General features: G+C 41.1%; 1 protein-coding gene across 4 annotated transcripts in view; it reads left to right on the forward strand.

The window, feature by feature from the left end:
* LOC117048848 (rho GTPase-activating protein 39-like) overlaps positions 1-14,808 on the forward strand; it is a 107,981-nt gene that overhangs the window by 33,265 nt on the left and 59,908 nt on the right. The window contains exon 1 of one of the 4 annotated variants that reach the window (XM_033153211.1): positions 9,458-9,481. The exons of the other annotated variants lie outside the window; for them this stretch is intronic. The gene's annotated coding sequence lies outside the window, so the exon portion shown is untranslated. Of the gene's footprint in view, positions 1-9,457; positions 9,482-14,808 lie in introns of those variants that run through there. 4 annotated transcript variants of the gene reach the window in all.

Here is a 14,808-nt window from a genome sequence, read left to right on the forward strand (position 1 = left end):
CGTGTGTGTGTGTGTGTGTGTGTGTGTGTGTGTGTGTGTTCTGTTGAGTTTTGCTGACCCCCCCCCTTAAATCATCTTCCACAGAGGTGGTGGGAGGGGAGAGAAAGGACACATTCTGCAGTTTGATGATAGTGTTTTTGTTCTTTGCCTAATCCCTTCTGGCAGCATGTTTTTTCTGTACAGCTTTTGCCCCCTTGTTTGGAAATTAGCGAATGGTAGAAATTTCAATTTCAAGGAAGGTAAGCTTCTCTGTACATTTCCTTATGTCTATTACGTGCGAAGAAATTGATCTTCAAATAATTCCTTCAGTGTAAATCCCGTTTGTTCCAAAATTTGCTACTGGTGTTTCTGTTAAACCTTCTAGTAACACCTACCTGAAGAATCATAATCATACAAAATACATGCTAAGGCCTCAGACAATAACAGTAATCTGGAAAAACTTTGGTATTGCATCAGCTCAAGGTTTTAACCGTCAGAGCCCAGCGGGGTAGTGAAAGGGCTCTGTGAGGCTGAAGGTTCCCAACACCGACCAAGTGGCTCAGTGAGCGACAGGCAGGAAGAGAGCTCCGTGGGGAAGGGACTGTGGGATGCTCCAGGTTCCCAACACTGACAAAGCGGCTCAGTGGAGGAGGGGGCAACAGCAGTTCTGTCGCCCCAATTGCATAGAGGGGTGAAACGCAGGGATGAGAGGAGGAGACTTGGGGTGCCCAAATTCTTTTGTTGGGGGCACTCTTGAAAAGCGCCACTTCCGGGATCAGAGAGTGACTAAGACGGTCACGGACTTTTGAGCTCTGCGATGTATATAGCTGTACAATAAATCCTGTAAATAAGAGGATGCCGAGTGTGGACTCTTTACTTGTGAGAAGCCACTACAGAAATCTTACAGTAGGCTCCCTGTCCCAGTTCTGGCTTCAAAGGGAGAGGCAGACAAAGATGCAAGAATGGAAGGTCAGGCTGGCAAGCTTTGCTTTAAGTGATCTATTTTCCCTGCAGACACTATTTGGCATTGTATCTATTCTTTCTGCGTAACTAGAGATGTAAAATTTCTGCAAATTTTGAAGCTCGGAAAAAAAATGGAAATTTTCGGAAAAATTGAAAAAAATGTTACATTAGCACTTCTTTCTTCTTTTCCAGATTGAAAGTCATTCTGTTACTTTAGAAACATAAAATATAACTATGGACAATTTTAATGGGCATAAAATTATCACAACTTTGTTGTTGTTCAGTCGTTCAGTCATGTCCGACTCTTCGTGACCCCATGGACCAGAGCACGCCAGGCACGCCTATCCTTCACAGTTTGGCCAAACTCATGTTAGTAGCTTCAAGAACACTGTCCAACCATCTCATCCTCTGTTGTCCCCTTCTCCTTGTGCCCTCCCATCTTTCCCAACATCAGGGTCTTTTCTAGGGAGTCTTCTCTTCTCATGAGGTGGCCAAAGTACTGGAGCCTCAACTTCAGGATCTGTCCTTCTAGTGAGCACTCAGGGCCGATTTCCTTGAGAATGGATAGGTTTGATCTTCTTGCAGTCCATGGGACTCTCAAGAGTCTCCTCCAGCACCATAATTCAAAAGCATCAATTCTTCGGCGATCAGCCTTCTTTATGGTCCAGCTCTCAATTCCGTACATTACTACTGGGAAAACCATAGCTTTAACTATACAGACCTTTGTCGGCAAGGTGATGTCTTTGCTTTTTAAGATGCTGTCTAGGTTTGTCATTGCTTTTCTCCCAAGAAGCAGGCGTCTTCTAATTTCGTGACTGCTGTCACCATCTGCATCACAACTAGCATATTAAAAATATAGTGTATCCAAACAATTATTACAAACAGAATTTACTTTTAAAATAATATTTATTTGTAGTTGTAACAAATGGAGCAACAATCTCCTGAACTGTATACTTGTTTATGTGGAACAAACAAAACTCCACAAAACAATTTTTACAAATCCAGAAGTAACAATTATTCATATTTCCTCTCCACAGTATTTAAAAAAACATTCTCATAAAAAGAACTGAAGAAGGAAGTGGGACTATGTTTCAATGAATGGGCATGAAATTTAATCAGAATCATTTTCTGAGCTGTAATTAAGTATATACTTTCAGGCCCTTTTTGTTGCTCTATATTTTCTTCCAGTGCTTTGAGGCCTAGTGAAGAGGAACAGAACCAATGCATACCACACACATGCAAAAACAAAACTGAAACCTTTTTCTTTTCTGGTGACAACAGCACCACCTTAGAGACCAACTAAGTTTGTTCTTGGTATGAGCTTTCTGGTGCATGCACACGTCTTCAGATACACTGAAATAGAAGTCACCAGACCCTTATATATAGTGAGAGAGGGGTATTATTCAGAAGGGTGGTAGGAATGGGTGATTGGCTGATGGGTGTGGAAAACCTGTTGATCACTGTTAATGACTGCAATTAGTCCTAAAGGAAAAAGCAAGGGGTGAGATGGCTAAAGATAGCTTTGTCATGTATAATGAGATAAGAATCCAATGTCCTTGTTCAGACCAGGTCTTTCTGAGGTTTTGAGTTTGGTAATGAGTTGCACCCCTTCATGGATCACTGCCTTGTCGTGGCGAAGGGGCTTGAATTACTCAGGGAAGCTATGAGCTATGCCGTGCAGGGCCACCCAAGATGGACAGGTCATAGTGGAGAGTTTGGACCAAACGTGATCCACCTGGAGGAGGAACTGGCAACCCACTCCAGTATCCCTGCCAAGAAAACTCCATGGACAAAGACAACAGGCATATAAAAGTTATGACGCTGGAAGATGAGCCCCTCAGGTCGGAAGGCGTCCAACATGCTACTGGGGAAGAGCGGAGGACAAGTACAAGTAGATTCAGAGCTGATGAAGCGGCTGGGCCAAAGCCGAAAGGACGCTCAGTTGTGGATATGCCTGGAAGCGAAAGGAAAGTCCAATGCTGTAAAGAAAAGTATTGCATAGGAACCTGGAATGTAAGAACCATGAACCTTGGTAAGCTGGATGTGGTCAAAAATGAGATGGCAAGAATAAACATTGACATCCTAGGCATCAGTGAACTAAAATGGACGGGAATGGGCAAATTCAGTTCGGATGACTATCATATCTACTACTGTGGGCAGGAATCCCGTAAAAGAAATGGAGTGGCCCTCATAGTCAACAAAAGAGTGGCGAAAGCTGTACTGGGATGCAATTTCAAAAATGATAGAATGATCTCGATACGAATCCAAGGCAGACCTTTCAACATCACAGTAATCCAAGTTTATGCACCAACTACCAGTGCTGAAGAAACTGAAATTGACCAATTCTATGAAGACTTACAACACCTTATAGAAATGACACCAAAGAAGGATGTTCTTCTCATTATAGGGGATTGGAATGCTAAAGTAGGGAGTCAAGAGATAAAAGGAACAACTGGCAAGTTTGGCCTTGGGGTTCAAAATGAAGCAGGGCAAAGGCTAATAGAGTTCTGTCAGGAGAACAAGCTGGTCATCACAAACACTCTTTTCCAACAACACAAGAGACGACTCTACACATGGACATCACCAGATGGGCAACATCGAAATCAGATTGATTATATTCTCTGCAGCCAAAGATGGAGAAGCTCTATACACTCAGCAAAAACAAGACCTGGAGCTGACTGTGGCTCTGATCATCAGCTTCTTATAGCAAAATTCCAGCTTAGACTGAAGAAAATAGGAAAAACCACTGGGCCAGTAAGATACAATCTAAATCAAATTCCTTATGAATACACAGTTGAAGTGAAAAACAGGTTTAAGGACTTAGATTTGGTGGATAGAGTGCCTGAAGAACTGTGGATGGAGGCTCGTAACATTATACAGGAGGCAGCAACGAAAACCATCCCAATGAAAAAGAAATGCAAGAAAGCAAAGTGGCTGTCCAATGAGGCCTTAAAAATAGCGGTGGAGAGAAGGCAAGCAAAATGCGAGGGAGATAGTGAAAGATACAGGAAATTGAATGCAGATTTCCAAAGAATAGCAAGGAGAGACAAGAGGGCCTTTCTAAACGAACAATGCAAAGAAATAGAGGAAAATAACAGAATGGGAAAAACCAGAGATCTGTTCAAGAAAATTGGAGATATGAAAGGAACATTTCGTACAAAGATTACCACAATTAAGGACAAAAGTGGAAAGGACCTAACAGAAGCAGAAGACATCAAGAAGAGGTGGCAAGAATACACAGAGGAATTATACCAGAAAGATATGGAGGTCTCATACACCCCAGGTAATGTGGTTGCTGACCTGGAGCCAGACATACTGGAGAGTGAAGTCAAATGGGCCTTAGAAAGCCTTGCTAACAACAAGGCCAGTGGAAGTGATGATATTCCAGCTGAACTATTTAAAATTTTAAAAGAGGATGCTGTTAAGGTGCTACACTCAATATGCCAGCAAGTTTGGAAAACTCAGCAGTGGCCAGAGGATTGGAGAAGATCAGTCTACATCCCAATCCCAAAGAAGGGCAGTGCCAAAGAATGCTCCAACTACCGCACAATTGCACTCATTCACACGCTAGCAAGGTTATGCTTAAAATTCTACAAGGCAGGCTCAAGCAGTATGTGGACCGAGAACTCCCAGAAGTGCAAGCTGGATTTCGAAGGGGCAGAGGAACCAGAGACCAAATTGCAAACATGCGTTGGATTATGGAGAAAGCTAGAGAGTTCCAGAAAAACATCTACTTCTGCTTCATTGACTATGCAAAAGCATTTGACTGTGTCGACCACAGCAAACTATGGCAAGTTCTTAAAGAAATGGGAGTGCCGGATCACCTCATTTGTCTCCTGAGAAATCTCTATGTGGGACAAGAAGCTACAGTTAGAACTGGATATGGAACAACTGATTGGTTCAAAATTGGGAAAGGAGTACGACAAGGCTGTATATTGTCTCCCTGCTTATTTAACTTATATGCAGAATTCATCATGCGAAAGGCTGGACTGGATGAATCCCAAGCCGGAATTAAGATTGCCGGAAAAAATATCAACAACCTCAGATATGCTGATGATACTACCTTGATGGCAGAAAGTGAGGAAGAATTAAAGAACCTTTTAATGAGGGTGAAAGAAGAGAGCGCAAAATATGGTCTGAAGCTCAACATCAAAAAAACTAAGATCATGGCCACTGGTCCCATCATCTCCTGGCAAATAGAAGGGGAAGAAATGGAGGCAGTGAGAGATTTCACTTTCTTGGGTTCCATGATCACTGCAGACGGTGACAGCAGTCACGAAATTAGAAGACGCCTGCTTCTTGGGAGAAAAGCAATGACAAACCTAGACAGCATCTTAAAAAGCAAAGACATCACCTTGCCGACAAAGGTCCGTATAGTTAAAGCTATGGTTTCCCCAGTAGTAATGTACGGAAGTGAGAGCTGGACCATAAAGAAGGCTGATCGCCGTAGAATTGATGCTTTTGAATTATGGTCCTGGAGGAGACTCTTGAGAGTCCCATGGACTGCAAGAAGATCAAACCTATCCATTCTCAAAGAAATCAGCCCTGAGTGCTCACTAGAAGGACAGATCCTGAAGTTGAGGCTCCAGTACTTTGGCCACGTCATGAGAAGAAAAGACTCCCTAGAAAAGACCCTGATGTTGGGAAAGATGGAGGGCACAAGGAGAAGGGGACGACAGAGGATGAGATGGTTGGACAGTGTTCTCGAAGCTACTAACATGAGTTTGGCCAAACTGCGAGAGGCAGTGAGGGATAGGCGTGCCTGGCGTGCTCTGGTCCATGGGGTCACGAAGAGTCGGACACGACTGAACAACAACAACAACAAATGAGTTGCAATTCAGTTGGAGAGTTCAGTTTGTAACCTAGGACTTGTTTGTCCTCACAGAAATTGGAATAATCTGATATCATACATATTTTTTAGAAATGATTTATAAAATATTTGAACCCCTTATCTTAAAATATTTTATTCATCATGTTAAAATAAAACATTCCATAATCTATTTTTTATTTTTTCAATCTTTCTGGTTTTTTCCGGGCCTTCACATCTATATGCGTAACACTGTGGCCTGCATTTTATAGATTTGTTTGTTTTTAGTGGGTTTGTGGATGTTTGCATGTTCACCACTTCATTTAGGAAATCAAACTCAGAGTCCCTGGTCCTTTTCAGCATCACATTTGTATGACAAGGATGATAAGACACTAATTTGAGGGTTAGGCAGGCTACAGGGTTCATAAGCCAGGAAAGGAAATCAGGCCAAAAGAGCCAGGACAAAAGGCAGCAAGACCTTTCTCTCTCATCTCTTTCATCACTATGCAGCATCGTAGTTGTTGGTGTTCAGAGGTGCTATTGTGCAAATTCAACTTTTATTTTAGAAGACATATTGAAGGTTCGAGCCCAGGGAAGCACCTGTCTATCAAAATGTACAGATATAAATATATCAGGATAATGAAGAACAAACTGATGTTTAAATGAAATTCTGTAATAAGCACTGGTACAGATATTACTTTGGAGACATTCAGAGATCAAAGTGAGGCAGATCCAATATAAGGCAGGAGAACCTAGAATCAGTAATTAAATAAAACAATGTTGGGCAAAAGGATTCCAGCATTGCAGGGGGTTGGAGGACCCCTGTGGTGCCTTCCAACTCTACAAATCTATGATTCTATAAAATCCACAGTTTTCTGGGAATCCTTTTCTGTGTCCCAAATAATCAGCTACAGTTTAGTTAGGCAGGTAGAACAAGGCCCGACAGTTGAGGAATGAAGTATTATGAAATCATCAGAACTAGGCAAATATGTCCAAGTATAAAGATTCTGATTCTATTCCCCCGCCCCCGAAGCTGACTACATTAGCCTGTGCTGACCATGTTAAAGGGACACAGCCTGAAATCCTATTCACACTTGGGATAAGCCTCATTGAACCCAATGGGATTTATTTCCAAGTAGCTACACATAAGACTGCACTCTGAAGCAGAGTGGTAGAGTGCATTGTACCACTTGCCGATATGTAGTAGAAACCATTTCTTAATGTTTGCATTAAATACCTCCTGCAAGTAAAAGTGACTAGCATATTATTAAAAATGTTCACACAACCAAAAGTACGATATATTATGTATATGAAACCAATGGCCATTTCCCAAATTTTTCTTGTGACCTAGGCTGGAAAGTATTTTCCAATAAATGTCTCTTTGAGGTATTGTAGCATATGCTGTATGTTTTCTATTCTAATCTTCTCTGTGTTAAGCAAGAAAGGCCCAGGATATTAACTTTTAAATACCAATTTCAATGGGAGTACAGCATTTCAAAAATTCAGCTCTGGAGCAGGTTCCGGGCTTTTTGAAGCCATCAGCCCACAGACATACCCTGGGGCTTCTAGAGCTTGTGCTCATAACAACATGCAATTAAACTAAGGATGGGTTGTTTGTGAATCTGGCTGCATTTCCCTCTGTTTTTCTTATTACTTAGGCTCTTGTGTGAATCCTGGTCTTCAAAAGTTGAAGGAGAGGTGAGTGTGAGGCACTATACTGTGTGCCTTACCTTGTAAAAAAAAAAACCACTGCGCCCAAGAGCTTGCAGTTCAGACGTTGATGAAAGGAGACAAGGGCAGAAATCAATGTATATTTTCAGTGCTTACTCTGCATAAATACTCACAGACCCCACAGAAAATATACACTAGTTTTCTGCCCTTATGTCTTTTTTGCAGTGTAGGAGAAAGCAGTTGTGTTTAATTAATGTATGCCTATTGGACACAGTATGTGGATATCTTACTGCAAATATACCCCTTAGTGCACTTCATTCAGTTATTCTGTAATCAGCCTTGTAGATAAGTTGTACAGTGGTACCTCTGGTTGTGGATGGGATCCGTTCCGGAGGTTCTGTCGGATTCCGAGGTTTCCACAACCTGATGACTGCTTTTGCACATGCGTGCGCAGTGAAACCCGGTAAAATACTTTCGGGTTTGCAGCGCGTGCATCCCAAAGTTTACATAACCAGAGGGTTACATAAACGGAGGTTCGACTGTATTGGTTATTCAAAGATGTAGAGTTGCATAGGAATATGCTTCTATATTGGTTTTCTTTGTGGGATCAAGGACACAGTTCTCCTGCATATATCTTTTCTCCTTGTGTGAAATAGATCTATAACAACTAGGACTGCCGGTATTTTGCCTTACAGTTGCCTTAGATAGCTGGGTATTGATTATAAATTTGTTATTAATTATAATATCACCAGGCTGTACTTGTATGTAGTGTCTTTGCAGGCACATGTCTCAGATCTGTATGTGTGTTCACTCTACAGACACTTAGTATTGGAGATGGCAGAAAGCTCTGAGGTGGGGCTGCTAAATGGCAGCCTGTATCTAGCTAAATGATTTAGGGCAGCCCCCCAACAACTTAGCTTCTGTGTCAGTGGTGTGTGTGTGTGTGTGTGTGTGTGTGTACTGAGCAGAAGTCGGCATTGTCAAGGTCTATCATTGTGCTATTGTGATCATAGAGCTATGATGGGGAACCTGTGGTTCTCCAGAAGTTGCTGGACTCCAGTTGCCATCAGCCACGACCCTCATGCCCAGTGGTCAAGGAATTGGAATCCAGTATCTGGAGGGCCACAGGTTCCCTACCCCAGCATAGAGATTTCAGTCTCTCTGTTTTTCAGCAGGGGGCCGGTCCACTGTCCCTCAGACCTTGTGGGGGGCTGAACTAGATTTTTTTGGGGGGAATGAACGAATTTTTATGCCCCACAAATAACCCAGAGATGCATTTTAAATAAAAGCACACATTCTACTCATGTAAAAAAAACACCAGGCAGGCCCCACAAATAACCCAGAGGTGCATGTTAAATAAAAGCACACATTCTAAAAACATGCTGATTCCCGAACCATCCGCAGGCCGAATTTAGAAGGCGATTGGGCCGGATTCCGCCCCCGGGCCTTAGTTTGCCTACCCATGTCATATAGACAGAAATAATATGTGCCCTATCCCTATATGGGCATGTCCTCAGTATGTCTGGGTTTGTGGGTCTGCCATGCCATGAGGCTCTTGTACGGCTGGTTGAAGAAAGGTTAGCTACCCTTGTTCTAGTTAACAGTATTTCTTCTATATTTTTGCAGAACAGGAATATATATATGCCTAACTAAACAGACTGTGGTGTATTTTGATGATACCTATTTACAAAGGCAACAGACACTTTGTGAAACTGGCTGCAGTTATATTTACCATGGTTTCTCTGTAATTTTCCTGACAATGTGCATGATAAGTGTGGGCATATATATAATTGCTTGCTTTAGGAGTTTCAAATTATAGCTTTTCCTGGTTTTGGCAGAAAATCCAGATAGAGAGTATCATGATGGTGGAAATAGAATTTGTTTTCCTCTAGGAACTGACCATAGCAGCTGGTAAAGTTGTATGGCGAAATAAAGTGTTCAGAGAGTGCACAAATTTGGAGACCTTCTTTGAGGCCTTTCTTAAATCTCAGTGTTCATATATTTATTGTTCCAGGAAAGGGACAAGACTTGACCAGGGGATCCAAATGCAAGCAGATGCAGGTTATATGTTTTGCTATATTGTACGGCAGCATATTTAGGACACTGCTAATATACTGGATGAGAGGATTGTGTCCTTACATCTTGTCTCTTACTAAGAGAGTAAGCGCCAGCATTGGATCACAGTAAAGGAGAAATGCTAGAAACCGAAAGACAGGTGTTCACTAGTTCCACCAGTTTGAAACATTATTACAGTGGTTAAGTACTTAATTGGTTCCAGAACTCTGTTCTTAACCTGAAGCGCACTTTCCCATTGAAAGTAGTGGAAAAGTGGATTGATCCGTTCCAGGTGATGAAAAACACCCCCTAAAACAGTAATTTAACACAAATTTTACTGGCTAACAAGACCATTGATCAATAAAATGACGACAATAATCAATGTACTGTACTATACAATAAATAAGACAGTATTGTAGATGAAAAAATTAACAGATTAACGGGTGTTGGGGCCTGGCTCCGGGCAGTCACAGAGGCCTCCGAGAGCTCCCGTTGCTGGAGCCCAGTTGCGGAGCTTCCGTAGGCCGCGTGGATGTTGGGGCTTGGCTCCCGGCATTCACGGAGGCCTCCGAGAGCTCAGAACACTCACTTCCGGGTTAAAAACATTTGTAACCTGAAAAAACGTAACTCGAGGCATTCGTAACCAGAGGTACTACTGTACTATGTATCCTTGGAGTCTGACCCACATTCTTTGGGAACTTTATCAGGGTGAAGCATTATAAGATTCTGCCCCCCCCCCCTCCAATCTGTTAATTTAACTACCGTAATCTCTGAACTAGTATTTTTTAATGCCTGTGTATTTTAAAAGACATTTTCATGTAAAAAAAAAAACAACCCCCTATTTATTATCTCTGGCAAAAAAGCAAAAGAATCTTCATTAGCTTCTTCCTGGGTATAACTTTAAACCACATTGGCAAGACTATGTCTCCAAAATAGCACTATCTAGATTTCTAGGTTCTTCCATTTTAAATGTTTTTCTTACGTTAGTCCTGCTTTCCCCTTCATTATAGGGTTGGTTTTTTTGGAACTTGGGTTAGATGTCTAATTTAGGAACCATCTTTACTGGTAATTGCTAATCTATCTGTAGCTCTCTGCATTTGTTTTACAACAGCCTGTTCCCAAAAAAGCAAATCTGGATGTCTGTGTGCACCCTTTTTACTTCCCAACCCACTATACTGCTTGTTACTTGAGGGTGTTGTAGGTTGTAGGAGTTCCTAAACTGCAGTTTACTATATTCTATAGCACTGTTTGTATTAAATTTTGTTTGCAGATCTTGCATTTCCGCTGCCATGTGGGTGTCTGCTTAAAATACTTCTGAAATAAAGGTCTTTTGTGCTTCTGTGATGGGACTATATTGTGTATTCAAACCAAAACAACTGAGTGTGAGATGAAGAGAATGGAGAATTATAGCTATGTTTGCACATGCTTGATATCAGCGAAACATGTTCAAAATAGGATACACTGAAAAGCCACAAATGCCATTGAGGTTTCTCGTAAGAATAACAATTGCCCTGCTGCATCAAATGGGAGATTTGTCTGTTGTTATTACCATCATTTTCTATATTTATATAATACTGGCTCTCTGGGCTGCACACAATATTTTTAAAAAACACTATATTATAAAAATACAATTTGCAGCATAAAATGCTTCCATCAGAAAGAAGCATAAAGACAGCTGACTAAAAGACACAGAACACCAAGCATGATTCATAACAATAAGACTTTTGTGTGTGAGGGGGGAGGTGACAATTTCAGCATCAGGGCACCACCACCAAGAAGGCCCTCATCTTAGTACTCATTTTACTTCACTTGAGAAGTGCTTCTGGAACAGAGCCTAAAGAGGATCTCACAATGTGGATTAAAAAAAAAAGGTATTTCAGGTATCCTAGTCCCAACTTGTTAAGGGCTTTTAAGGCGAAAACCAGCACTTTAATCTTGGGCCCAGAAATGAACTAGAAACTAGTGCAGTTAGTGAAGCACTGGCATCATATGGTCACATAGCCCAGGCCCAGTTCACAATCTCACAGTTCTGGTTTGGGCCAGCTGCACTTTCCAGACAGTGTCCAAAGTGGCCTCATGCAGAGCACATTCCTAGTCTGCATTCTGTTTCCAAAGCAACCATCCAAATGCTACTTGAACCTTGCAAGCAAGGCTTCATGTCACTGGTTACCTTTTGTTAATCCATAGATTGCAGCTTGCTGTTGGCATGGCAGTGCAAGGGACAATTTTTTAACTTGTAGCAAAAGTGTGTCAGAACTAAACTACTGGGTATGTGTTTCTGAAACATTCCATTTCATAAATACAAGCAGCTATTGTGGAAACAGCGTTTTTATTTAATTTCCCTTGTGATTTCAGAGAGCAGCCCATCTTGAGCACACCATTCGTGTTCCTTTGATTACTGTTTAAGAATTACTGGTGTATTGCACGTGTAACTTCACCTTATTTGCAAGGGACAAAGCAGAGTGTTTCCTTCTTATAATCAATTGTCTGTACAGAGTTCACCTACAAAAGCAAATCCATAAGCATTCTGAAGGGTTACAAACACAGTTGCTGAAACCTTGGAATTCTTGGTTGCAAGTAAAAAATAGGTATAAAAGGAAAATTCCTGGATGCCAAGATCAAAGTTTGGGGCATGTACTCTTTGGTGAAAGAACCCCAACAGAGATTAAAAATCACAAAATATGCAGCAAAGTAAAGCATAGAAGTATAGGTTGTTAGACCTTTAAAATATGCCCTTCCAATATCCTTCCAAAGTTTTGCTCTTCCCCTAGCAAAAGACCATATGTTTGGTAAGTTAAAAATGATAAACTTACAAACTCCCCAAAGGTCAGATTCTTGTGCTTTTCTATACAGTGGTACCTTGGGTTAAGAACTTAATTCGTTCTGGAGGTCCGTTCTTAACCTGAAACTGTTCTTAACCTGAAGCACCACTTTAGCTAATGGGGCCTCCCGCTGCCGCTGCGCCGCCAGAGCACAATTTCTGTTCTTATCCTGAAGCAAAGTTCTTAACCTGAAGCATTATTTCTGGGTTAGCAGAGTATGTAACCTGAGGTACCACTGTACAGCATTCAGAAAAAATTGCACAGGCAGGAAAACTTGACTTAGTTTCAGTGGTGAGAGAGCCATACAGTCTGAGCTTGGAGCATCCAGCTCAGACCTCCTCGCATGTTGGGCTTCTCAGGTAGACTAAAAGGGAACAAAGGCTTGATTATAGTCCCTCCCAGGGTGAGCTCAGCCTCACAGGACAGCTTACTCCTGTATGGCTTTAACCTGTCCATGCATTAATTATACTTAAGTATGTTGGTTATATGAGGCTGGTTATCCTGCAAGAATGATGTACAGTGATGAAGGGAGAAGCTGATAAGTTTGCAACGCATGGCTTGGCAGGCTTTGTTTCCAAATTGTCCTGTTTTTTCTCATGAGGAAGGAGAAGCTTGCAGCTGTAAACTAAATCCGGAATTTAGATTAGCTGGAGGATTGAAAACAATAGGCTCACCTTTTTATTTCTCTTCTGCAAAATAACTTCTAAAGTAATAAACATATTCACCTGAAAGGATCTCTTAAGGTGGGAGACAGCTTCACTCCATGAGAGGACACTTCAAGGTACTTTAATGTGTATTCCCACTCTACCAATCTCCATTAAGACACAAATAAGTAAATGTGAATCTTAATTAAATCACTGTCTCATCTGCAAAACCTAAGTGGCAAAGCCTTCATTTTTATCCTTCTAAGGCTTTGTTTGAACTGCTCTTTATTTTCCAAACTTTTGAATTTAGCACGCATATTGCTCCACTGGTGTGGTAAATCATTAACAAGGAATGCTTATGTTTGCTGGGTGACGTATCATGTTGTATCTAGCTTTTTCATATACCATCTGGAGGCTCTCAATCAAGAGTATATTTAAGTCAAGGAAAAGCTTTTTCATTTTCTAAAGGAGGACATAGTTGGAACAATAACAAGAATAATTACTAAATTGGAAACACTTGGTTTGGTGTGGTGTGTAGGGGGCATATCCAGATGTTAATATTTCTGATTTTAAGGATTATTAACATGAATGTGTGAATTGTCTAGAAAGTGTTAGGTGGGTGGCGAGCCCATTGCTTTCTGGATCTTTAAAAGTGTGGAGCACATTCTCAACTAAAATGAGTTAGAGCCTTTGAGTAACCACATCACTCTTTTGTTCTGCTGATAGAGCTACCTAAATCCTAGTTGTAAAGTGGAGAAATATTCAAAGCTGGTTGAGAAGTTCTTTTGCACTCTCTCTTTGCAGTTCATGTGGCAATTCTACATGCTTGAACAATGTGATTTGTAATCCAGGAGCTTGTGGATCTTGGCCCACAACTTTACTGTTCTCTGAGGCTCTGAGAATACTTGCTGAGACATCTTGCTCACATTACTCAACTTGTGCAAATTAAAATGCCAGGTGGACATTCACAAGTGCAGAAGAAGGTGGCTCCAATCTGAATTGGGTCTCACTTTTCAAATATCCTTCGGCTCTCATCAAACCTGGATCATACGAAGTTGGCTTGCTTTGATCGAATGCCTGAGTGCCATTGGGTGTTATACAGTATTTTGTTTTTGTCTTGCTCAGGAAGTTCCCCAGTAGCAAACTGTCCAGAGCTGTGGTTTATTTTGACAGGCTGTAGCTTAGTGGAAAGAATTTTTATATTTATGAATGCAGAGGAAATGCCTGAGATCTATAAAACAACACACAGAAAAGAGACAGTACAAATGGCTATTTGGCATGTGATGTAACAGAAGTTTGATTCAGGAACCAAATTAATCAATAACCCAACTCCTGCAATTAATAGACAAGCTTGTTACTAAGTTGCTGGATGAGAGGGGAATCTGACAGTTTGCCCCATAAAATACTAAGCATCGGATAAAGAAAGAGTTTATCCTAATTTATTTAGTATTCCTATATTTTATTTTAATACGAAGTCTTAATGCATTTAGGGACGGGTTACATATTTTGTCATAATTTTGCCTTCATTTCAATTTCTGTTGTTACTAATGCAATGGTAACTGCCTTTGGGTGTACCAAGATAAATGTTTGTTTCTGAGCTAGAGTAATTATATATTGGTGTGCAAAAGAATGCTTAGGCAGAAACTGCAGAGAACAGCTGGCCCTGAATTATGTTGTATTAAGCATTTCCCCTGAACTTAGCTTCTGATCTAAACATGTTTAATCTTTATAATGTATGAAATGCTTTCTGTGATTTCCTTTCATTTCTTTCCTCATACATGACCTTGTTTCTGAAGGTCTTTTAGTCATTGCTAGCTTTATCAGAAATAGCTGGGATGAGGAAGAAGAGTTGCCGTATTTCATGTGC

Source organism: Lacerta agilis, chromosome 6, assembly GCF_009819535.1.
Source record: "Lacerta agilis isolate rLacAgi1 chromosome 6, rLacAgi1.pri, whole genome shotgun sequence".
In the NCBI taxonomy this organism is placed as follows: domain Eukaryota; kingdom Metazoa; phylum Chordata; class Lepidosauria; order Squamata; family Lacertidae; genus Lacerta; species Lacerta agilis.